This window comes from Passer domesticus, chromosome 9, assembly GCF_036417665.1.
Source record: "Passer domesticus isolate bPasDom1 chromosome 9, bPasDom1.hap1, whole genome shotgun sequence".
Classification (NCBI taxonomy): Eukaryota; Metazoa; Chordata; class Aves; order Passeriformes; family Passeridae; genus Passer; species Passer domesticus.
This window is the reverse complement of record NC_087482.1, coordinates 44,120,188-44,144,932: the sequence shown is the minus strand read 5'-3', so window position 1 is coordinate 44,144,932 and position 24,745 is coordinate 44,120,188. Positions and strand designations below refer to the sequence as shown.

Here is a 24,745-nt window from a genome sequence, read left to right as displayed (position 1 = left end):
CCTTCAGTCCAGGTTCCACTCCAACCCCTCCTTTAAACCACCTGGCGATACTGAAGGTAGGCATTGATTATTTCTGCTTCAGTAGAAAACCTGGTGTTTTTCCTTATTGAATCACATCATATTTATTTCACACCCTTTCTCCTGCTTGTCAATATTTGTCTTGAAGCTCATGTACGTATCTGTGATATCTGAGACAAAATAAAAAACCCTCTTTAAATTTGTTTTCCCTTGTCCTTCCTGAACAGAATGTATCCCTTCAGATCAAAAAATGTAAGTTAGGATTTTAATTAATTACTTAGATGTCATCTAATTTTTCCTGCATTAATTTTGTGACTTTACCTGTCCCAGTTTTAGATTTTTTGCCCTGGAGGAGGGAGAAGATTCCCCAAGCACCCAGGGCCTGTGTGTGCAGCAGCACCAGAGGGTGAGGAGGCTCAGATTGCCCATTTGCTGACAAATCATCCTGGTGGGTGCCAAGCTGGCTGTTAGCAGATAACAACCAGCGTTTGTCTGCAATTTATCCCCTTTTGCTGAAGTTATTGCCACGAATTTTGCACATTCCCAGGCCAAATTTCCTGGCCTGGGAATTTCAATCTGGATTTCCCTCCCGTGCTGGGTATTTTTCTGTGGTTGTTTTCTTGGACAGGGAGCACCTCCCAGTGCTGGTCCCACCCAACTCCTTTTCCACAAGATCTCTCAAATACGTCCAGTTTCTGGTCCTTCCACATTGGGTGTGTGAGTTATGTAGTGCAGAAGTCCCTTCTAAAGGTGCAGGAGTTACCAAAGAAAATTGCGAGTGGACTTAGACCATCCAGAGTTACTCACATGCTTCCTGATATTCCAAACAAAGAATATTCCAAAGAAAAAATAACCAATAAAAGCCAAATAACTGCCCAGACCCTGCTTTTTCCAAGAGGACAGATCCTTTTTTTCTTTGCAATATCCTTTTGAAACCCTCTCTGCTTTCTATTCTCCTCTTCTTGGGTTCTGGATGAGTTTTTGGAACCCTGAAACAAGAACCTGCAGCTGTCAATATCCAGAATATAAAACCCAAACTCTTTGTATTCATACAAGGTATTGATCAATCCTCAGAACTGTAATTCTTCTTTCCTAGGACTGCAAATTATGGGGCATTACTGTAAATATACACACACACAGATACATATTTCCTTTAAGTTACCCAACTGTTTTATTCCCTTCCCTTTGACAAACACAAGGACTGAACTGGCGAGCAGGCACTTAATATTTTTTACAACATCTTTCCAACAGCTGCTTCCATGGGATTATTTACTGTCAAACTAAATCAAGAATAAATGAAAAAACTGAAATATTTATAGCATAAGAAAAATCTGGTTCAGACCAGAAATCCCAGACTGGCATTAAATCAAGAAATGTAACAAGATAAATTCTGCCATCATACCCTTTGTTTTCTGGATGTGCTGCTATCACTTATTCTAATTGTTATGCCATGGTTTGAGCAGAGAGATGGATGGAAAACAAAATATGTTAAATATGATCATGGGGGAAACATTACATTTCCCCCTAAAAATCCTGATTGTGTGTCCATTTGTCAGCAGGATGTAATTTATACAAATATGTTTGTTACAGAAGGAGGAAACATCATTTTTTGTTGTTTTCCCATTAGAGAAAACAAGTCCATAGGAAAGAACTCAGTCCTCACATACTTTATTCCTGTCATTTTTACTTCTTATCTGTGAGGAAGGAGAGATATCTGCTCCTGGGACATCCAAATGTGTGGGACACACAGGGATGTACAGGAGGTGAATAAATGGAAAAAGATGGATAAAATTCCCAGGTCAGCAATGGATGAGTTGTGCTGCACCTGCTTCTTCTCACAGACATTCCAGGTAATATTGGAAAGAAAGTACACAAAACTATTGCTGTCATCAAACATTCCCTCCTGGACATCTGGGATATTGAAAAATTCAGTCTAAAAGTGGGATTTGAGTGTTGGCTTGGCCCTTAGCACACGGAGGGAAAGGCTGTCTTGTGTGGCTGGAGGGTGCAGTTGTACAGCTGTTTTCCTTGGAATTTAGAAGGGAATAAACTGTGGATTCATTTATTAATTAAAATAATCTGACATATATTTAACATATTAATGCCAGTGTCTTGTTCTTTACTGAGCCCAACCTGGTGCCGAGGCCTTGGTTTTCAAGACCCTTAATTTCTACAACTACTTATTTTTTGAGTAACAAAACATTTACAGGACCAAATCTGTGACAAAAGACAAAACTGCTCTTCTGGTGTCATCTGAATTTTCATGAAAATAGGCCCCACTTCCCACTCCTGCCACAATTTTCTGTTAAGTTTTCTGCAAGTAAAAGTTGGTTCAGGTGGTGATGTGACATTGAACTGGGGCAAAACCTGTCAGGCCCTGAGAATGATGAGATTTTGCTCTCAGCTAAATTCCAGCAAATTGACATTTTTACCCATGGCAAAATGTGGCTGTGTGTGCAGAAAGAGCAATTTTTTGACCTGGTGGGGAAAAAAAAAAGGTGTAACAACAGGGATCTGGGGCCAAATTCCACAGTGATGCTGGTGGGGGAGCTTCACTCCAGGTTTATTGGTGTAACCACCTATAGAATGAGATCTGTATGGCAGAAGAAAGGAATGGAAATGTGGAGGGAAAGGCTCTAATACAGAGAGTGCATGCACAGCCCTTTTATTCTGCAGCCTCAGCTTTCCCTCCCACCAGCTTCCACACATCTCTATTATCTTTTGAATTTGGCCTTCCACACTTTTGTATTCCTCATGTGCCAGGGAATAAGCCGAGTCTGTCCCAGCCAGGCTTGCATTCCTGGCACACCATTGCTCCTGATCTCTCTATTGTCTCCTGAGCACCTGATTCGAAGGCATCTAATGTGAATTTTCTCATGAATGCCAATGATATACGGCTACATTTTTCTTTTCAAACTTTTTATCCCTGAGGCTCTTTCTGCACTCAAACTATTTTCCAGATATCCGTAACAGAGTGAATAGCAAACACTTGCAACTACCAGAGCAGGAGCAGAAGTGACCAGTTTTCCAGGCTCCAGCAAGATTTACGTATGCTGTCGGAGTTCTTACTGCTTATTTAGAATTATTGAACCATATTTTGAGGGAGAGAAGCACCCCATGCTATTTAACAAAGGTTTCCGATACCGATCACTTCTGTTTTTCCTCTTTCACAAAAGGACTTGGATTTTCATTTGGTTTTCACTCCTGACTGCTATTGCTTACTTTTCCTAGAGAAACTGAAAATATTGTGGCTCATTTGCAATTCAAATTCAGTGCATAAAGCCTTCGGGGAGGGTTTAAATCTTGTGTTTTCAAAACATTTTCCTAACTTCGAGCAAACAGCTCATTGTGTTTCAGGTGACATTGAGATCCTTCATGGTGGGACACTACAGAGGCTTTTGGTGTCTTAAACTCCCCAAATTTAAGACAATTGAGGAGAAATGGGATGGACTTTGCTCTGGTTTCTGATGAGGCCTCACTCACCTTTCCAAATGGATTCACCAGCATTGAAATGGCCCTGACATGGGGAATTTGTGGGTGCACATCCCTGGAAGTGCCCAAGGCCAGGCTGGATGAAGCTTGGAGCAGCCTGGGATAGTGGAAGTGATGCCTCAGGTTTAGCTTTTCTATTTTTCACATTCTGTGCTGCTTTAGTCTGTGGGTCTGGGTTCACATCAGGGGATGGTGAGCTCTGTGCACAGAGCAGGGAGACAAAACAATTCCTGCCCCAGCTGGGCACCAAGGACAAATGATCCCAATCTCAGCCCAGGAGCACAAACCCCGTGGGCTGCAGAGAGAAAAACAAGCAGGGTGGGACTGCAGGGGCTGCAGTGGGGTTGGCCACTGAACTGCAATGTGCACATGGAGCAGAGCTGAGCCCAGGGAGAGACCCCGGCAGCGCTCGTGCATTTTGGGGCCATTTGGGTTCATCCTGGGTGCATTTTGGGACCATTTGGGTTCATCCTGGGTGCATTTTGGGACCATTTGGGTTCATCCTGGGTGCAGCCCTGGCTGGGCTCTGGTGCTGCCCAAGGTGGATCCATGGAGGAGATCCTTGGAATCAATCCCTGCTTTATTCTGTAGCTCTGCCCAGCCTCTGCTCCAGGGCAGCCTGCACAAGGCATCAGAAGGTGTCCCTGGCCACGGCAGGGGTGGCATTGAATGAGCTTTATGATCCCTTCCAACCCAACCCATTCCATGATTCTGAGCATCCTTGTAAGGATTCCCACGTTCTTTAACAGTCAAGTACAAGATACAGCAGGATTTAAATATCTTTTAAATTATTTGGATTTTTCCCTGTGTTTTTATTTTCACAGCAACAATTAGGGAGCATAAAGAGGGATGCTGAAAAAGAGAAACTCCTCTGCCATCAGTGCCCTGCAGGATGTGTCCAAGTGCTTCAGGATCCCACTGGAGCTGCTGGAAAGGTCTCAGGGAGCGCCACTCTTTCATTCATCCATTTTTTCATGAATATCTGAACGGGTTCAGTGCAGTAGCCAAACATTGTGTGGGCATTCCCAGCTGTAAATAACCCTGTCTCCACAGGCAAGAGCCAATGAGAGAATTTGCTGTACTTAACCCAAATACAAAGACTGAAAGGTAGAAACCCCAGTGGGCTGTGCTGTTGACAAACCAGCATTAAAATGTCTTTCAACAGCAAAGTGCTTAAGTGATAATGAATATAACAGAGAATAACACAATCCCAGTCGTTGTGCTGAACCCAGGTGCAGCTATCTCATACAACCACATTTAGAGCTGTATTTTGACACTCTTTTTTAAAATTTATACATTGTACAATGCCAGTAATCAGTCTGAAAGGGCTGATTGTTCATTCTTTGGTTAAAACAATACTGCTCTCATTTTAATCCCTAAATATGTGGGAATAGACCTCCAACACCTGTGTGAAATCTGTCCTGGAAGTGTTGGTGGGATGAAAACATCATGTCAACCCTCAGAGATTTATGGGAATTACAGGAGAGCATGAGACAATGTTTTCTATGTGAAATAGAATTGAGAAGTTTTCATCATATAGATAATGTCCAACAACAAGAAGATTCTCTCCCAATCATTTAATACAGTCTGCTGCAATTACTGAGCAAACACTGAGATGGAAAAAGTCTGATAAAAATGCTTTCAAGGTCTGGCTGAAATGTAAGTGTGGATCAATTTTCAATTCAATACACTGCTAAATACAGTTTTCGAAGAGATCTGAAATTGTTAAATTTACCAAATCTGACAATATTATTTTTGAGCCAGTTATCACATTTCTTTTAACTTGTTCATAAACACTGAAGCTGCAGATCTTGATGGCACCCAAGCACTGGGAATGAAGAGCACACATTGTTCTTCCCAGGTGAAAAGTTTAATATCTACTTCATATCTATGAGTAAAAGCTTAAAAAAACCTCCTTCCAAATATTATCAGTGTAATAATGATAAAAAAATTGATCCTGTTTTGACTGAAGTCAGCAGCAAAATTCCCATTTCTTCAGTAAAAAGAGGATCAAAATGAGAATATCATCAAAAGACAGTGTGCAGGTTTCTTCAAAGATATGGAGGTTAATAAAGGAATATTTGATAAACTTTTACAATGATATTTTGAAGACTTCATCTCTTTCAAGATCTCTTGCAGCAGTTGTTTCTCTCTGAGCTGATATCTTAGCAATGCTTTCATTTGTGCCACCCTAAAGTCTCTTACTGGGTGTTTGCAGTTTAATCTTTTGCTTCTTCACATTCAATATCCCAGATCTTTTTATTAAAATCAATATTAAAGGCATTGTGATATCTTTATGGGGTTCTCTTTTCAAATAAACAGTATCTTTAGTATTTATTATTTTTTGCTGCTGAACTTCTTACACACATGGTCCTCCAGCTTGTGGCCTTCACAATACCTTAAAAAAAAAAAAAAGGCAATTTCTTTGCCCACTCGACACAGAGAACTCACAAATCCACCAAACTTTCTTCCCAAAGGGAAGCTGGAGTTGAGCAAAGCATCCCTGGAGTTTTAGAGTTGGAGAAATGCTCTTTTGAACCAGGAGGTTCAAGGCTTGGCCAAACACCTGCAGATGGGGAGCAGGACATCCATCTGCCACTCCTGCCTCAGAAATTTCTGGATCAGGGTTAAGATTTGCCAAAAAAAAATAGAAGTGAAACTGAAGCTAATTTTAGACAAGAACCTGGAAATCTTCCAGATTATTAACAACTGGCTTTCAGCCTGTCAGGAAGTATTAATAGGACCATGAAAGGAAATTATGAACTGTAGATTTCCCCCGAGAGCTGTCAGGAAATATTTGGAATTTTTAATAGCCATATACTGCAGTGCAGCAATAAATAAAGTGGCCAGGACTAGATCTGGGCTGAGCTGGGTGGCCACAGACTTAAACCATGATTAGGTGGAATTCTACCCAATAAAACAGGAACAAGCAGGGCTGCAATTCCAGGGTGACTTAGCTGAACCATCCATGACCATTATTTTTGCCCAAGATGAAGTCTGTAATCATTTTATTTGCATTTGTGCATGCAGGGGTGTCAGGAGGGAAAGTTAATTTCAAGGCTTATTGTTTAACAAGTAAATGATTCAGTGTGAAATGAGGATCCTTCCCATTCCCTTCCTCCTTGGTGATGCTGTTGCTGTTTATTGCTATCATTTAGAATCTCTTGGATAATGAGGAAAAGGAAGGAAATAATCAGTTGGTTTCTGGATGAAATTGGACTTAATTCAGCATAATCTATGTATTTTAAGATAGGGGACAGAGCCAAGTGGAATAATCAGTGCAGCAAACAGATTGCTTTAATGTCTAGACAGGTTTGAAGATGATCTGGAGATGGGAAGAGGAATACAAATGATTTCCCTCTTCTGCTGGAGCTCCAGAGCTGGATGCTGGTGGAATGCAGAAGGAAAGGAGGAAGAGGAAGAAGAAGAGGAAGTCCTTTAAACACCAAGGAGCAAAGCTGGAGTTTCTAAAGGATCCCCCAAGGAAAATCCAGAGGGGTTTGGGTGACCCAAGAGGGGTCCACGAGCACTGGGTGGGTGAAGGGGATGCCCTGAGGGTGCTGCTCCACACCAGCCAAGCCAGGCAGGAGGAAGGACAAGGATGGGAATTGGGAAGGTGTGGGGAATGGATGTGTAGAGCTTTGCCAATTAGACTGGATATTTTTGAGAAATAGAACTATGAAAGATGCATTGGAATAGGACCCATGAGGGGTAGTTTTAGATGACTGGCTTTAAGGCATTTACAGCATGGCATGGCTGAAGCTGATAGGCCAAAAAATACTTATAATGTATTATGTAATTAAAAAATAGTTGGCTTCTGATTGTGATGGTGTGAATTATAACATCTGTATTGTCTCACCCTCCTCATGAGACTGAAAATGGAATAAAAGTTTTTTAAATTCCCTATCTCTGGGTCAAAAAAAGACTTAATCTAACAGGAAAGCTTCCCTGCCCAGAGTTAAAATTATTGAGTTATTAGGATTTAATAAATATAAATAGTCATGTCTTACTTTAACAGCTTTAACAATAACCACTGTTTCGATTTTGAGAAGATGGCTGTGCTTCAAGTCAGGAAATAACTTATAGACTTTTTTTTTTAAATTTAAATTGGCAATTTGAGAAGAAAACTTGATTATGAGCTGTGTGTTTGAGTGTATTGGAGAACACGTCAATGTAAGCTAAAAAGAAGTAAAACTTCAGAGATTTATTTTATTACAAAGAATGTCCTGGTGCATTTAAAACAAGACTTATCTCTTTTTCTCCTTTTTATACATTAAATATATTTTTATTTTTGTTACAAGTTCCATATGAACATCTAAGTTCCCTCAAAGTCACTTCAAAGTCAGTTCACATGACCTAGGTCAATTATATCAAGTTGCTTGAAAATCATGATGTAATCCTAGGCCTAAAATGAATTGATTTGTAATTATTTGTTGCTTATTAATTAATTCCTTCTGCAGTTCATGCACTTTCCTAGAACTCATGTATGAGCTGTTTTTCCAGTGGGTAAAAGGAAGAGATAGAGAGAAACATTAATCCATTTTATGACTTTAATTACTATTAGAGGCCTGCTTTGCACATGGCAGATGATTTGTTAGAAATTGATTTTATTCCTGGATAATTGCCCTGCACTCCAAACAAGTCACACATGCAGGGATTGATGCATTTGCATCTGCTGGATATGCAGCAGACAATTCCTCCAAACTCAGAACAGGTTAGAAAAGCAAAATGTTAGCTGGAATAGTAATCAGGATTTAGGAAAGTTTTCCCTTCCTGGGTTCACTGAAGAACTTGAACTTGCTATTCTGGAGGAGTTCTGGGTTTTTAACAGCTAAAGAGGGTTGGCTACTCCAGGGTGAGAGTAGGAAAACCTTGACCTTCATGGAAAAATGCAAATTTGCACCAGGACCAAATCTATTTGGAGAGAAGAACTCTTTAAATTTATCTGTTTTATGATAAGAATAATAATTTTATTTAGAGTCTCCTAATACACAGAGAGGTATATTTAGGATGCACTTATTTATGTATGCAGTTATTTAAAATAAATCTATTCTAAAATTCAAAAACGTGAAGGGCTGTGAAAGGCCAGGACTGGATATAAATATTTAGCAAGAGATTTCTCCTTGCAGTGCATTTTTTTTTTTAGAGGCAGAAGTTCCTTTTCATTCTTGCTTTGTTTCCTCATCCATTAAACTGGACACTGCAATCTAACAGGATTTTCACCTGTTGCCTTTTAACATCAGCTCTCCAAGGAGCCTCTTTTATCCCCTTCTATTCAGTGCTTTCATTTCCACTCTCTTTATGCACCAAAATATGTTGTTGGAATCACAGAGAATAATTGAGAGGAGACAATGCCAAACTGTCTGCTCTAACACAGAAAAGAAAAAGTGAATTAAGCTCTGCTGTCTCACCCCAGGCCCTTCTGAGGAGCACTTAGTGGGCAAAGTCCTGATGCAAATGATTTTGCTGATTAAGTGCCCAAATTACAACGGGGTGCTGGGGAATTATTCCCATTATTCCCTCACCACCACAGTCCTGAGCACCCAGGAAAAGTGTGGGGAAAACTAACAATTAACCAGAGAAATCTCCAGAGGGAAAAATCCTGGGCGTTTGAATGTTATTGTGCCAATCAAATTCCATGTTTAGCTGGTGCTCCCTCCCTTTTCACCCCCCTGCTCTGTATTTTCCATTCCACTTTCATATCCTATTTCTGTGTACTTCCCAAGCAGTTCCTGCACCCTTCATCCATTTTGTGCCATTGTGGTGACACAAGAAGTGAAATTTCTCTGGTTTCATTCCTGCATCAAACTGTTTGTTGTAAACTCTTACAGTTGTTGGTTCAGCAGAATGGAAGAATATCAAAATCTGTCTTTTCACTGCAAAGGGAATCTTTCCTCATTCTCTTATCATTCCTTCATCCCTTATCAAAAGCAACTTTTACCTTTTGGAGTCTCTACTAAAGAAATTATTTCATCAAACCTCTTACAAAGTTTGTCCTTTGTTTTAAGTCAAAACCACCACATTTAGAACATGAAAAAAAAATGTTTTGTCCCAAGAAATCCATGAGTGAATTCATTATCAAGGAGTCACACTTTCATTTTCCACATCAATAAAAACAAAACAATTCAACATCCCAAATTTCCCCTTCCTTTTTAAAGATGCCCAATATTAATTGCCTTCAAAACTGGAGGCTGGTGATTTAACACTGCTAATATCCCAGAGAAAAACAAGGATTTATTCAAGGAAAACGTTGAATTTAAGGGGTCTTTGGAATTTAATCTCCCTGCTTCAGGGTCTGTCTAATGCCAGCTTTGTGGAATGGCTGCTCCATAGCAGAAATTGCTAATTAATATATTTTCAGGTGCATTCTCTTCTGTAGGATCACTCTCATATCAACTGCAAAAGATGGATTTAGGTGTTTTGCTGAATTTGGGCTACATATTAAAAGGGAAAAATAAGTCCTTTGAAATAGTTGGATTGGTAAACCTGAAGAGTGCAACCCCAAAGGTTACATCTTTCCCTCCTCTCTGGTGACTCTTTCCATGGGATGAGGATCTAAAATATTTAATAACAAAGCTTCCTTTTCCAGTCTTTCTTTAAGCTCTCAGGAAGCTGTGCTGGCTATGCCCCATTTCAGGGAGGTTCAGACCAGTTTCACCCCAACACTGACACCAGTTCAGAGCCACCTTTGGAGCCTTGGCCAACCCCAACCCGCTGCTCCCCCAGGACTATCAAATCCATCCCAACAGCTGCAGACAAAACATTGTAAAAGCCTCATTTTCAACTCACATCCCTGCAAAGCTGCTCCATCATTGAGTTTCTACACATTTCCTTGGAGTGATAAAACCCCAAAATAGAGTTTGGTCTCTAATGGGCTTTAAAGTGCTTCTGGTTTTGAGGGAGAGGCTTTGAGGAGGATCCCGAAGTGAAGTGTCTGCACTTTGTCAAGCTCATCACACCTTCCCTGGAGTTCTGCTCTTAATAATGCAGATTGTTTCCTGGGATACTGCAGCTCTTCCCCAACTTCTTGTCATGCCCGTGTCTGATTGTGCTCATAAATTCCTCTAATAACTCCTGCTGGTGTCACTCCGTGTCACTCCGAGCCTTGGCTCGCTCTCTCTCGCAGCCCAGGCTCTCTCACAGGTTCAGCAAGAGTTTAGGAGATTGAATGGAGATGATAAGAAGGAGATGGTCTCGCTTTTCAGTCTTAAAAACATCCATTTACTGGTGCTGATCTAAATAATGGACTATTTCTCTTTTTCCCTTGACACATAAAACAATGCTGTTGCCTCGTAATGACACAAATCCATTTTTTTCACCAGTTCTATGCTAAGAGCAACACACAGATTGTTTCTATTCCTCTCTTGGTCTGTTCCTCTCACAGAAATCCGTCATCCTTTAAGGGAAATAGCAAGTCTGGGGTCTGAAGGGATCCACTCTCTTTAGCTTTTCTTTCTTTAATAGGCAAACCAGTCCTCATCAGAGTGAAAGTTCATCACCATGTACTTCAATTCCTTTACCCAGGTAAATCCCACAGCAACAACTGTGTTGTGTGGAGGGGAAATCACCCAGGAATTAATGGAGACAATAAGCAGCAGCAAGGGCTGATCCAGCCCTGGGAAAGGGAAACACTGATTTCAGCAAGATTTAGATCAGCTTCCCAAAGACTTGGAGCTTCACTTAACTTATGAGACAGCCTCAAATTGGCTTTTACTCTGTGTGTATCTCCAGGTCAGTGCACTCATACTTCAAGCAGGACCTACTGAGCAAAAGCTCCTTTTATGTTTGTGTGCTTGGCTCCAAAAAATAAAACATAAAAAAGAAAGGTCGCATTTGCTCCCAAGTTTTGCTCCTTTGCTTTGAAATTACACTGGGAAAAATGATGTTGTGTACAGGCCAAAGGATATTGCAGAGAGAAAAGCTGTATTAGAGAAAGAACATCTTAGTCATAAGCAGCAGGCACTGCGGTGAATTTCCTCACTGGGGTGGGGATCATTCTTCCTGAGAGCTTTTGCAGCCCTCCTGATCCAAATCACCAAAGCCAAGCTGATCTCTATTTGAGCAGCCCCCAGGCTGCTGCTCAGACTTCCTTCCCTTCCCTCCATTACTCACATCCAGCAGGAAATTCCTGCCAGGAAATAAACAGAGTGTGCAGCTACACCTGAACATCTCTTCTGCACTCATTCCCTGTTCCAAGATTTATACCCTCATCATTTTCTTGGATTTTTTTTATTATATTATCTGATATTATCAGCTGTGACATCCATGTGGCCAACCTGGGCAGCTACAGGCTTGATGGAAATAAAAGTTGTCCCTTCAAGAAGATTCCAGGCAGTTTGTTTCTGTTTCCTTTGGTCTCATTAGGCTGCCACCACAAGATTAATGGTTTGGGTTAAGAGTAATTTAGTTTATGGCACAATAGGTATGAAAGGTTATTCCTTCTTATGCCCTCCTCACATAAAACCTCCCTTAAAAAAAGCAAAGTCTTTATGTCTCAATAAACAGAAGCCACAGAGAAATTGTGTAACAAATTACATATTGGATAACCATCTATAAAATTTTATTGGCTTATGAGGTTTGCATTGATTTGAATTTTACCCAAAGCATTACTGCTCCTCCAAAACACTGAAATAAAAGCAAAACAGAAACATCCATTACGGGTTTTTTAACAGTGAAACATCTCTGAAGAATGTAAATTCCTGGGAAGAGCCCAGAGATCCCCTGTCCCTTCCCTGTGTGTGGCTCAGAAGAGATCAGCTCTTCCTCCCACTCTCCCAGCTTGTTCCAAGCCCAGCCTGGGCTGGAACTGCAGAGTTAGGCTGGGCTTCAGAGGAAAACAGGAGTTTAACTCCTGTGTTTGTGAGGTTCCCAGACAAAGAAAGAAATGATGAATCTGACTCCATGTTCTCAGAAGGCCAATTTATTATTTCATGATCTATATTATATTAAATAGTGCTGTACTAAAACTATGCTCAACTATACTAAAGAGTACAGAAAGGATACAGACAGAAGGCTAAAAGATAATAATGAAAACTCGTGACTCTTTCCAGAGTCTGATACAGCTTGATCTTGATTGGCCATTGAGTCAAAATAATTCAGATGAAACCAATGAAACAATCTCCTGTTGGATAAACAATCTCCAACCACATTCCAAAGCAGCAAAACACAGAAGAAGCAATGAGAAAATATTGCTTTCCTTTTTCTCTGAGGCTTCTCAGCTTCCCAGGAGAAAAATCCTGGGCAAAGGGATTTTTCCAGAAAATGTGAATGTGACAGTTTAACCCAAAGCTCTGGGGGCTGACTGGTGCAGTGCGACCTTCCTGGAGGCATCTCTTGCACCTTTTGCTGCCTGTGCACTGCAGGGGTGGCACTGGATGGTCCCACTCTGTGCTCTCTGATTTTATGACCTCACAAACACTTTCTCACCTGCTTTTTTGTTCCTTCAAAGTGTTGCTTTTGCCTCTGTGGATTCAAGTGAGAGGTTTTATGACTTACTCATACTTCAGTGAACCCAACAGGGCCCCCTGGTTAGTCAGGGCTGGGCTTTTATTTGTGGGTACTGCTGCTGCTTCCCTGGCTGCTCAAGCCACCCCCTCAGCATCCTCCAACAAAGCAGTTTCCTGCTAATTCCTTTCAGGGCTTAGCTGGATTTGGAATCAATCTTCTGAGAAAGTCAGCTAGACAAAGAGGTAAAATCGTGACAGGTTTAGTCATTTTTATTTTGCCTGAACCAGTGAGAAAGGTGCTTTTTTCTCAGTTCTTGCACTTCAAATGTAACTTTTATTCTGCTAATTTTTGACAGAAGTTTGATTTTGGGGCTGTCTCACCCATGTCTTCCAAATCAATCCCCTGAATCCCTAACCCAAAGTTTAATATCATCCATTATTCAACACCTTCGGTAGGACTAACTTGAAAATGAGTAATCTCTGAGTAAAGCTGTGCAATTAATGCTGAAACACCTCAAGTACAGAGTAATTCCAAATAGCAGTCCCCTCAGCTTTCCTCAGAGCATCCCAAAATACCTCTGAAGTCTCCTGTTATCAGGATTTCTCTGAGATTCAGTGGTAGATCCTGGCTCACCTCAGTGGGAATTTTGCATCGAAGAGAAAAAAATCTTTTTTTCCTGTAAATTTAACTCCACCCCAGCTCTTCTTCCACTGAGTTTTGCCCACTTTTCATTTTTATCACTCTTTAATTTGCCATATCAATTATTCCATGGGTGCTGCTCCCTGTGGTGCCCAGCACCAACCACAGCCTCACCTCACTCTCACTATGGAAGAGCTTTTCACACCCTGGAGCTTCCCTCTCCTTGAGCTTCCTCCCTCTTTTGAGCTGCCTTTGGACAAATCTTCCACTCTGGCAGCCTTTTCACTCTTTGTAGCCTCAACAGCCTGTGTTTTATTTGGAAACATTGCATTTACTACCATCTAAAGTGGTCATTATTGTTCAGCTGTGTTCACCACTGCTCTCCTTCCCCTCCCCTCTCTTTCCAGCTGCTTTCCCAACTTATCCAGTGTGTCCAGGCTCCCTTATCCCTGCCTGCACTAGATACTGCACAGTTATGCTTCTTCCCCCGAGCTCAGTGTCCTCAGAGGAGTATTTAGGTTAAGAACAGTTTATTCCTGGCTGGAACTGCAGCAATTGTGAGCAGGTTCGTAAGCCAGGATTCTCCTTTGCTCCAGGCAGTTGTGTAAAAGCTGAGGCGATGGCTCAGATGGAGTCAGACCTGGAGAGGGGCAGCAGAGGGGGATGCAGCAGCCCTGGCACCATGTCTGGGGCATGGCAGCAGCACAGGGGGTGGATAATCCTATTAACAGGCAGGAAAAAATATGGAAAAGTGGCCAAATGGTGCATTAAACATGCTCAGCACACAGGGAACAGGAAGAGCTGTGTGAGACCTGAGCAGGAGCTGGACTCAGCTTCAGGGAGCCCCACCTGAGCAAGGGACATTCCACAGAATCCCAGGATTCTGGGCTTGGAAAAGCCCTCTGAGATCATCCAGTCCAATCCATGCCAAATCCCAACCTTGTCCCCAACTCAGAGCACTGAATTCCACCTCCAGCCCTTCCTTGGACACCTGGATGGGGGCTGCACCTCCTCACCTTCCTCCCTCCAGGGATGGGGGTTCCACCTCCTCACCTTCCTCCCTCCAGGGATGGGGGTTCCACCTCCTCACCTCCCTCACCTCCAGGGATGGGGGTTCCACCTCCTCACCTTCCTCACCACACCTCACTCCTCCAGCCTGGCACAGGAGATTTTCCTGGCAATTTTTGCACAGACTTCATCCTGCCTTTTTGCTGCTCAAAATCTGCTTGGTACTTAAACATCAGCAATAAATATTTAGAGTACATTCAGCTCTACAAGAATTGTCTCCTTTGAAAAAAAAGGAGTCAGTTTGTTTCTTTTTATGTAAATTTTTTCAGAGAATCACAGAACGCTTTGGATTTTTATGGAAAAGACCATAAAGATAATCTTGTCCCAACCCCCTGCCATGGGCAGGGACACCTTTAGCCCTGACTTTTGCAAAGGAATTCATGAATAACTGTTCCTATTTCAATGATGCAGGAAACACAGATTTTCCTGTAAGTAGAAGATCCCTCTGACGAGTCTTTCCCCTGTGGCTCTGCCTTCACAGACAGATGGGAATGCAGCTGCCCAGGCATTAGAGTTTTATACCAAATATTGGCATTTCTTTGGATTTTGGGGTGGGAAAATTGAGCCAGGACTGAAAATGCAAACCTAATTGATGGATTTGGTGGAACAGAGGAGCCAGAGTGTGTTCAGAAAGAAGAAATTAGACCTGCATCTCCAGTGGTTGTGCAGTAACACGGGAAAGGAGAGGGTTAAACATAATATTTATGGCTTTCAGCTTTGTGTGATAGCTCCAGAAAGGGCTGGGTGACCTCTGTGGAGAGGCTGCAGCAATGTGTCACCACTAATGATATCAGTGCTGAGGGAAAGGTGGCAGTTTAAGTGACTTTAACAGGGGTAAAACCTCTAACCCGCTGTGCAGCCCAAGTGCTTCCTCTAAACCAGCAGACAAAACAATTTCTGGGAGAGAAATTCCCTCTCTGGGGCCTGCAGAGCTTCCCTGCTATTATCAACCAAAGGAAAACAAACCCATCTGGGGCTAAGTGGGGGAATTAGGGAAATTAGCAGAATGGAGCAGTGTGAGGAGAGTCTGGATGTGCAGTACCAGGGACAAGTGACAGTGCCACAGTAAAACAGCTCCCAGCTGTCACCAGCCAGGGTTATCCCTCTCTGAAGCACCAGGAGCAGCTGGAATAGTGGCTGCCAGCTGACAGCTCAGAGGAGGGAAACTGAGGCACGAGGGAGAGCCAGCAGCTCTGCTGGAGGTCACCGTGTGGGTGCCCAGTGTGGCTCTGTGGAGAATTTTGGGTTTGTTTTTCTTTCCTTGTCTCAAGGATGAGCTCCTTGGAAGCTGCAGCACCCTGGGAAGGGCAGGGATTCACGGATCCACTGCACACCAGCCCAGATTCTGTCCTGACTGAGGGTTTTCAGCTGAGGGGTGGGACACTGGGTAGTCCATGTGACACAGCTCTCTCATTTAGCTGATAAAAATCTCCACCTTATCTGGCTTCCTTTCCAAATGGAGGGAGTACAATTTCCAGGGAGGTTTGCTCTGGTCCCGCTGCTTTTGTAATTTCATGGTAGGATTATCAGAAACTGCTGGAAGAGATGGAGTTGCAGAAACTTCTGTGCTTTTAATCCCCATTTCTCTCAGCAAAGGCACCACTCGTGTTCTGCACACACCAAACTCGCTGAGGGAATGTCTGGGAGAAATGGATTTAAATGGCTGAAGTGCACCAGGGTTTCAGGAACGGTGCCAAGCATTCTGTGATCCAGGCAGGCCCACTCCTGATGTCCTGACCCTACAATGGACCAGGCAGTGGAAAAGGTGGGTTTGAAGCAGAAATAATCACTAAATGTCTGAATATTCATTCATTTCAGCGAGAAACTTGGCGCAGAACTTCATCCCAGCCAGGTTCTACATTCCCAGTGTGAATCCCAGGGATAAGAATTAAAATCAGGTGTTGCTCAAAGTACACACTTGATATTGACACTCCTTTTTGCAGCAGAGGATCCTTGTTTTCCAGCCAGTCTTCCCCCATTTAATAAGAGATAAGTTTAATAAGAGAATTTTAATAAAAGATTCCTTACAGGCATCACCACAAAGAGGGATTTGGGATCCTCATGCTTTGGTTGCAGCCATGGGAGAGCTGAATTCATTAGTGAATATAAAGCATTTATGTTTTTTCTGAAGAATCTCATTAAAAAAATGGTTCTTATTGGTGATGACATCAGGGTGTCCTGAAGAGAAGGAAGATTTTATTGTAGGAAAAGTAGGCAGAATGTTTTTATTTGTTTGAGCTGCCTCTGGTGGGAGCTGGATCAGAACCCTGAGGAGGGTTTTTGTGTACCTGGGTCACTCGTGTTTTGGATATAGCAAATAAAACCAGTTACTGGGAAACCAATTCCATTCCTTTCCCTATTAATATGTTGTGCAAAGAGCAAGGGCAGAACACAGCTTCTCTCATCATTCTGATGTTTTCCATCTCTTTTAACAAGAGCGTTACAGCAGATGCTGTCAGGAATTTTAATAAAACAAACTGCCTTTCTGACTCACTTGGTCCTTTCCTTCTGGTATTCATTGGCTAAAAATACATCTGAGGGTCTGAGGGAAATTATTCTTCTTCTCCCCAGCTCCTTCTTCCCATCCCTCTCCCTCAATGTTCCCCTCAGCACTGTGTGCTCTGGAGTTTGAACTCTTTCAGGAAACCCAGATCACAAAGACCCCCAAAATGAATAAAGAGATGAGACCAAATAATGAAATTCCTTGGGTTGGAAGGGACCTTAAAGCTCATCTCACCCCCATGGCAGGGACACCTCCCACTGTCCCAGGCTGCTCCAAGCCCCAATGTCCAACCTGGCCTTGGGCACTGCCAGGGATCCAGGGCAGGCACAGCTGCTCTGGGAATTCCATCCCAACCCCTTCCCACCCTCCCAGGGAACAATTCCCACCCAATATCCCATCCAAACCTATTCTTTCCCAGTGGAAGCCATTCCCTGTGTCCTGTTCCTCCATCCCTCCTGTCCCCAGTCCCTCTGCAGCTCTCCTGGAGCCCCTTCAGGCACCGGAAGGCTGCATTAAGACAGATCAATCATCTTTTCCCAAAATCTTTGGGAAAAAGCTCCTGTGCCCTCAAGAATAAAAGCAGCAGGAAGTGCTGACCAGCAGCTCCTCATCCACCAGGAAAAGCCCCAGCTGGAGCTTCTGCACCAGGAGCTTCTTGGAGGAGAGGAGACAGAGCTGAGAGCAGAAAGGTATGGGGAAATTCCAGCTTTTCCTCACTGCTTCTCCTCCAGCCTCTGAAACTGAGGAGTTCAAGTCCCCATGAGGGATTTTTGTGCAAAAATATCTTGCTGGCTCATTGCTGTGTGCTGCCCTGGTGTGTTTAGCACTTTCCTAGCTCCAGGTAGGGTTTCCATAACTCTGATGCTCTGTCTCGCACTTGTGTGTGGTTTTCTTCCTCCAAAAGATGGGGAATTGTTAAATACAGTGCCCAGATCTATTTTGATTTGGGCTGTTCTTGTTTACTGTGATTAGGGCACTTGAAGATGCTTTGTTTCATTTTTAAGGTGTTTATTTTTTCCTTGAATATTCTACACTTGGGAAAACCTTTGTGTAAATAAGAGACTTGTGGAGTCTAATCGTTTTTGGATGCAAATAGGGTCACCTAATCACCTACATTCTGCTGTGTCTGGGGGTTTTTGTGTGTCCCAGGGACGGGTTTTGCCAGGCAGGGAAGCAGGGAGTTGTAGCTGTAAAACTGTGCCTGAATTTCTTCTTGTCTCCACTTCTCCTGGAGACAGACGAAGCTAGGAACTTGCCCAAGCAGAGAGTTATGGCCAGCTCTGAATGCAGCCCTTGGGAAGAAGGAATAAATGACTTTTAGGGCCAGACTTGCTGGTTTTCCTCCTCTGCAAGGCCTCCCCTGCTCCAGAGACAGGGTGAGAGGCAGGGGACAAGCAGGGCACCATTGAGATGGTTTTTGTGTCTCTTTGTCCCTGAGGAAGGTGAGCAGAGGCCAATCTGTGGCAATCTTCAGCAATAAACTCAGTTTTTAACAGAAGGAATACTGTAACATGCAGTTTTGGGGAGGAAAATACAAATTTGATGCTGTTTCATAGAGCTGATCTATTCCCACATACAACATACCTTCTAATGAAAATTCTCAGTTCAAACACAAATAGTGCTTTGAGCCACCCAACTTTGTGTTTTGAGGCCCCTTGGGCACACTGGCACCTTGTTCTGTGAGGGAAATACTTGCTCCAATGGCAAGAAATTCATTTTAGGGTGGCTTATTATGCACCACAAACCTTTTTAATAGTGGTCATAAAGCTGGAAGCAAAGGAAAAGAGACGTGGCTCCTGCTTGATTTAAAGCACTTAGGCTGTTATGGATTATTTATAATTTCATCCTCAGCATGAAAGGTAAAACTTGTAATCCATGGCCAGCAGTACCTCACCAGCTTCTGAAACCCACAGCTGCAAACATTGGGGGGTTTTATTTTTCTTTTTTTTTTTACACGATAAAATGTGATCTATGGTTGTTGCTGACTTCATAGAGGTACTGATTTGGGACTTTTTAGTGTCATAAAACCTACGAAGCAGAGACTTGTGGAATGTGAAACACTGACACAGTGCCTCTGGAGCACCACAGGCAAGGCTGGCTGATGGAGATGGGTTATTTGTGGGGATGTGGTGCCTGGAATTATAAACACTGCAGGGTTTAGGGGCACACACTGAAAAATTCTCTGAACTTTCAGGACTTTGTGTGGAAGTCACAAGTCTCCTCTGTTTGGGGGAGAAAAATAAAAGGGGAGGTGGAAATGCTACTTCAAGGAGTAAATATTTGGATTTTTACTCAAAATACTTATCTGCAAAGGGTTGCAGTGCTGATAAAAGGACAAGTAGCTGTTATTTACAGCGTGTTTGCATCTTGCTTGATCATTCAGCTCCTTAAGTGCTGCAGGAAATTGTCAGCTTGGAGCATCCTGCTCCTGCAAAAGCTGCTGGAGGCGCCCCTTTCCACAAGCAACAATGTCTGAATCCAAGGATTCACCCCAAAAGCACCATGGGAATATCTGATTTAACAGAACGTTCTAGTCAGGCACTTGCTTCTGGAAGCACAGACTTCCCAAACTTCTGACAAAGTATCATATCCTTTAAAGCTGTGTCATGCAGTGTAAATTAATAAATAACAATTTCCAAACTAACACTCCTGCAGGGCTTTGGGTGCAGACCCAAAGTTCAGTACAGGCTGTGAACTTGCTTCATATTTTCCTCCGATGATTCAAATGAGCAACAGGGAAAAACTTTCCTTTTAGGACTTACCTACATTTTCCTGCAGATTTATGTTTATTTCTTTTCCACCTTCAGCTGGCAGAAATGAGGTTAGGCTCTCATTACCCACTCCAGCTTTTAATATGCTGCAGAAAGTCATCTGGAAGTGCCAGAATTAGCACTGTCATGCTCCGTGTTGCCCGTTTCACTGCAGCAGGGAGCTGTGATAGCCTCAGTGATGTACCTGTGGTGCCCGTGGCCAGCACAGCCTGGGCTCTGCTCGCCTCAGCCCTCACACGCATACAAATTCATCCTACACCTCCTTTTCTGCCCAGAACACGCACGTTTGGAGCATCAGCCATTTCCAGCCACGCAGAAGAAATAAAGCAGCGAGTTTTCCCCCTTCTCTCCCCCTTATGCAAATGAAAAGGAGCGAGGAAGGATAAAAACCGAGCGCAGCAAGCGCAGCTCCCCAGCACCATCCCCACCGCAGCAGCCAGCGCGGTTCTGTACTTACAGCTCCGAGCAGGGAGATGTCTCAGGATCTCCACAATTTTCTGCAGGACTGTTTGGAGCTCTCAGCAAGGCAGGGCGCTCAGCGAGGCAGAACGGAGCCGTGTGGAAGGTCTGTGCAGCTGGGAGATAATGGAACTGTTTTCCCAGCTGGGACCACGAGCCTTTTATCCGCTGAGCATTGCGCGGCTCTTCCCCGGTGTTAAGCGTGAAATGCGCTGCCTTCCCCGCGCTGCTCCAGCCAGAACCCACACAATTAGTGCCTCAATCAGATAAACAGCTCCTACAGTTTGTGCACAGCCCTGTCTGGAAATTCGGGGTGTATAAAAATCAGCTCTGCCTGGCTCATCCTTCAAGAAAGCTGAGCGAGCGAAAGCGCAGCTGTCAGAGCGGAGCATGAAAGATTAAATGTGCTCTTGCTGTTCCTCTCGTACAAATATGAGCTCCTGTCAGGTAATCACAAACCTCTCTCCTCAAAAACTGGGTCACTGCACGGGCTTAGGTTTGGAACAGGAGTGGGAATAGTTTTGTTTGGTCCTGGTCCCCACAGCCGTGTCCTGGGCTCTGTCAGGTTCAGCTCATGGGGTGGGAGCTGTCAGTTGAACCCCAGCCCAGCCCTGAGTGACCTCTTCAAACACCCAACTGCCCCTTCCTATGTTACATATTAAACAAATTTATATTTAAAAAGGGAGGGGAGACTCGCTTGTCTAAAGTAGCACAGCCATAAATTCTGATTGAACTTCAAACCTTCTTGGATTTCCATTTTCCATCTTGGGACTGCTTCAGCAGGGAAAAGGCAGATCCAGGCAGGGGAGAATCCTTCCCTTAGTGAGAAAAGTTACTCGAATTCATCACCGAGTTCCAGAATGGTTTGGGTTGGAAGGAACTTAAAGCCATCCAGTGAGCATGGGCAGGGACACCTTCCACCATCCCAGGCTGCTCCAGGCCCAACCTGGCCTTGGGCACTGCCAGGGATCCAGGGGCAGCCCCAGCTGCTCTGGGGATTCCATCCCAGCCCCTCCCCACCCTCCCAGCCAGGAATTTATTCCCAAAATCCCATCCATCCCTGTCCTCTGGCAGTGGGAGCCATTCCCTGTGTCCTGTCCCTCCATCCCTCTCCAGCTCTCCTGGAACCTTCTCTGATGACATTGGGAGCACCTCAGGTGTCCTGCTCTGCTCTTGGGCTGGGAAATGGGGACAGCAGGACACGGCAGCCCCTGGGATGTGCCCACAGGTGCCCAGCAGCCCCTGCCAGCCCCATTCAGAGCTCTCCTCCTGATTAACATAAACAATTTTGCACTTTCTTCCTGTGAGCTTCTCAAATGAGCTTTACTGACAATTAATTAAGCCTTGCAGCACCTTCTAAAGGAGATAGGCATTATAATTAGCAGCTCCATTTTTAATTAGGAATAAAATTTAAAATGGAATTTTAGGTATTTCCTCATTAAAATTTTCTTTTAAATATTTACAGGGCTTTTTCTAAGTGGTATCAAGAGTAAATAGACTAAAAGTTGCTTTCAACAGATTAACCCAAGCTTCTTGTAGCAATTTTATTTTTTTTTTTTTAAATTTAGCCTTTTCTGTGTCAAAATAAAAGAATTTCCTTATGCATTTCTTATTGAACAAGACTGAGAACAGAATTTTTCAGTTGCTGAGGAAATTAATGCTGTTAAAATTTTTCAATTTCCAACCGAAAAGGTAAAAAAAATATTTTAGAAATATCACTTCAAAAGGTGAATTTTTCACTTCAAGATTTCTGTGGAGCCAGGCTGGGAGAGCTGGGGGTGCTCACCTGGAGAGGAGAAGCTCCAGGGAGAGCTCAGAGCCCTGGCAGGGCCTGAAGGGGCTCCAGGAGAGGGGCTGGGGACAAGGATGGAGGGACAGGACACAGGGAATGGCTCCCACTGCCAGAGGGCAGGGATGGATGGGAGATTGGGAATTGGGAATTTCTGGTTGGGAGGATGGTGAGGCCCTGAAATGGAATTCCCAGAGCAGCTGGGGCTGCCCTGGATCCCTGGCAGTGCCCAAGGCCAGGCTGGATGTGACTCTGAGCAGCCTGGGACAGTGGAAGGTGTCCCTGCCATGGCAGGGGATGGGACTGGATGGGATTTAAGGTCCCTTCCAACCCAAACCTTTCCATTTCACTTTTTTCATACAACAAAGACTGTAACACTTCTACAGCTGAATTTTGAACTTCTGAACATCTGAATTTTCTTTTTATTAGAACTTGTAAAGTTCTGATTCAGATTTTTCTGAACTATCTTATACCCTATTAGAGATTCTGCCCATATCTTTGAGAAATGACACAGAAAGTGATGATAAATTTGAATACCAAACCAGTCTTTTCCTAGAGGTCAGGACAAAACATTTGCGTGCTACCCAAATTTTGTGGCTTTGCCCGGTACCCTGTCAAAACAAAAATTCATTGAGTTGAACATTTCTTTGTCAAATATTTTGCTTTTGAAGAATTGTGATATTCTATCAAGAAAAAAAAAAAAGAAAATCACATTTTAAAAATTAAGAAACAAACACAAAGCAAACATATTGATGATCAAAAAAAAAAAAAAAAAAAACAAAAAAAAAAAAAAAACCAACCCAAAACCAAACCAACTGAAACTCTGCTGTGTTTCCAGCTGTCAGAAACAGACAAACAAAACTTGTCCACCTTTAAGGAAGGGCTGCTCCTCTTGGAGTTCTGGCAGTGTCAGAGCACAGACAACTCCTGCACACTGGGACAACCTCAGCAGCCTGGGCTGGGCCTGCAGTCACCCCAGAAGCTGGCTCTGCAGTGACAAAAGCTTCCCTGTCTCAGGCTGAAGTGCACCATGTCCTTGTGTCCTTCAGGACGCTGTCGTTGGCTAAAAATACCTGGAGATAGGATCTGGTCTATAAAGCAGACAGGAGAGCATCAGGAGCACGGGCTGGGAGACAGGAGGGAATTAGGAGTTGAGCCAAGGTGTCTCTTGCACAAACTGGGGCTGGAAGACACTTTCTGCTCTGTTTGCTGGTGGAAATTGGAGATGCCTTGGGGTGATACTCGTGGGGTTTTGTCGCTGTGCCTTCGGGAGCCGGAGCTCTCCAGATCCCTGAGGCTCTGTCAGCTTTTCTATCTCTCCTTCAGACACAGCAGATAAAGCCAGGATGTCTTTGTCAACTTTTTAACTGAATTAGATCAAGGACTAACACGATCTAAACTCTGCACTGTTCACAAGCATCAACTTGTTCAAGGGCAACTTGTTCTGCAACCACAAAGGCAAAATTTAAGGCCTGAGATGAGATTTTTTTAACAAAGGAATATGATCCCATCCCAAGAGGTGCTTTACTCAGTCAGTGCCACCTTCTGCTCTGACATTCATCCATTAACCCACCTGAATTGCTGTTTGGTGTTGACCCCATGCAGAGAGTTTTGGTTTTTCTAAAATCCTGAATCACAGAATTGCAGAATGGTTTGGGTTAGAAGGGACCTAAAAGTTCTTCTCATTCCAACCTCCTGCCATGGGTTGGAATGCCACCTCCACCCATCCCAGGCTGCTCCTCTTTATGAATCCAGGGCACTGCTCAAGTAAGATTGAATTGATTAATTGCACAGTGCTAATCAGTAAACATTTCCCAAATTATTGGCTTCGTTTCCCCTCAGTCCTGTTAGACACATTCTAAAGTAAATTTCAACATAATTTTTCATGAGTACAACCTTGCAATTGTTTTTCAATACAGAGGTGATGTAATTTCAGATTCATGGAGTTACACCACCTTTGTCTTGTGAATATTCCTTCAAGTCTTGTCAGACACAGATATTGGAAACCTGAGAGCAAAAATCCATCATAATTCACTTGCATTTGTAAGAATTAAAATGTACTAGGAAGTAAATTGAGCTGCTGGACAGGCTGGGTAGTTGAACAGCACAGGCATTGGGGAATGATCTGCTCTTGCATAAAAGAGGTCTTGAAATCCCACAAAAATGGATTATTGCATTCTGAATTCCCCAAAAAGTTTGCTGCTGGAGCAGAGAAACCAAGAAAACTCAACCAAACCAAATGAATCTGAATTTTTGATGACTTCTGGGCAAGTGACCACCACAAGGGAGGGAGGTGGCACAACCACTCCAGCAATGAAACTCCAGAGAAAGGTTCCTGCTTTTTGGATCCTTTTCCAGAATTCAGCATTCCAGAAAAAGAAAAGAAATTTGCTATGGAAGCAATGTTTACCATTTTTAACTTCTTGTGTTATTATTTATTATTATTATTATTATTATTTTTAAATCCTTATTTTGCTCTTACCCTGCAACTGCAGAGAGCACTAAATGCCTTCTCCATGTGTTTTAGCACTGTGACTTATATTGAAGAATATTAATACA

General features: G+C 43.2%; 1 protein-coding gene across 4 annotated transcripts in view; it reads right to left on the bottom strand.

Annotated features, from left to right (window-relative positions):
- Positions 1–20,928, bottom strand: part of CNTN6 (contactin 6) — a 124,547-nt gene extending 103,619 nt beyond the window's left edge. For 3 of the 4 annotated variants that reach the window (XM_064433112.1, XM_064433114.1, XM_064433115.1), the window contains exon 1: positions 20,396–20,822. The gene's annotated coding sequence lies outside the window, so the exon portion shown is untranslated. Of the gene's footprint in view, positions 1–20,395 lie in introns of all 4 variants that reach the window. The other variant, XM_064433113.1, reaches the window with a different exon arrangement.
- Positions 20,929–24,745: the final 3,817 nt, after the last annotated feature.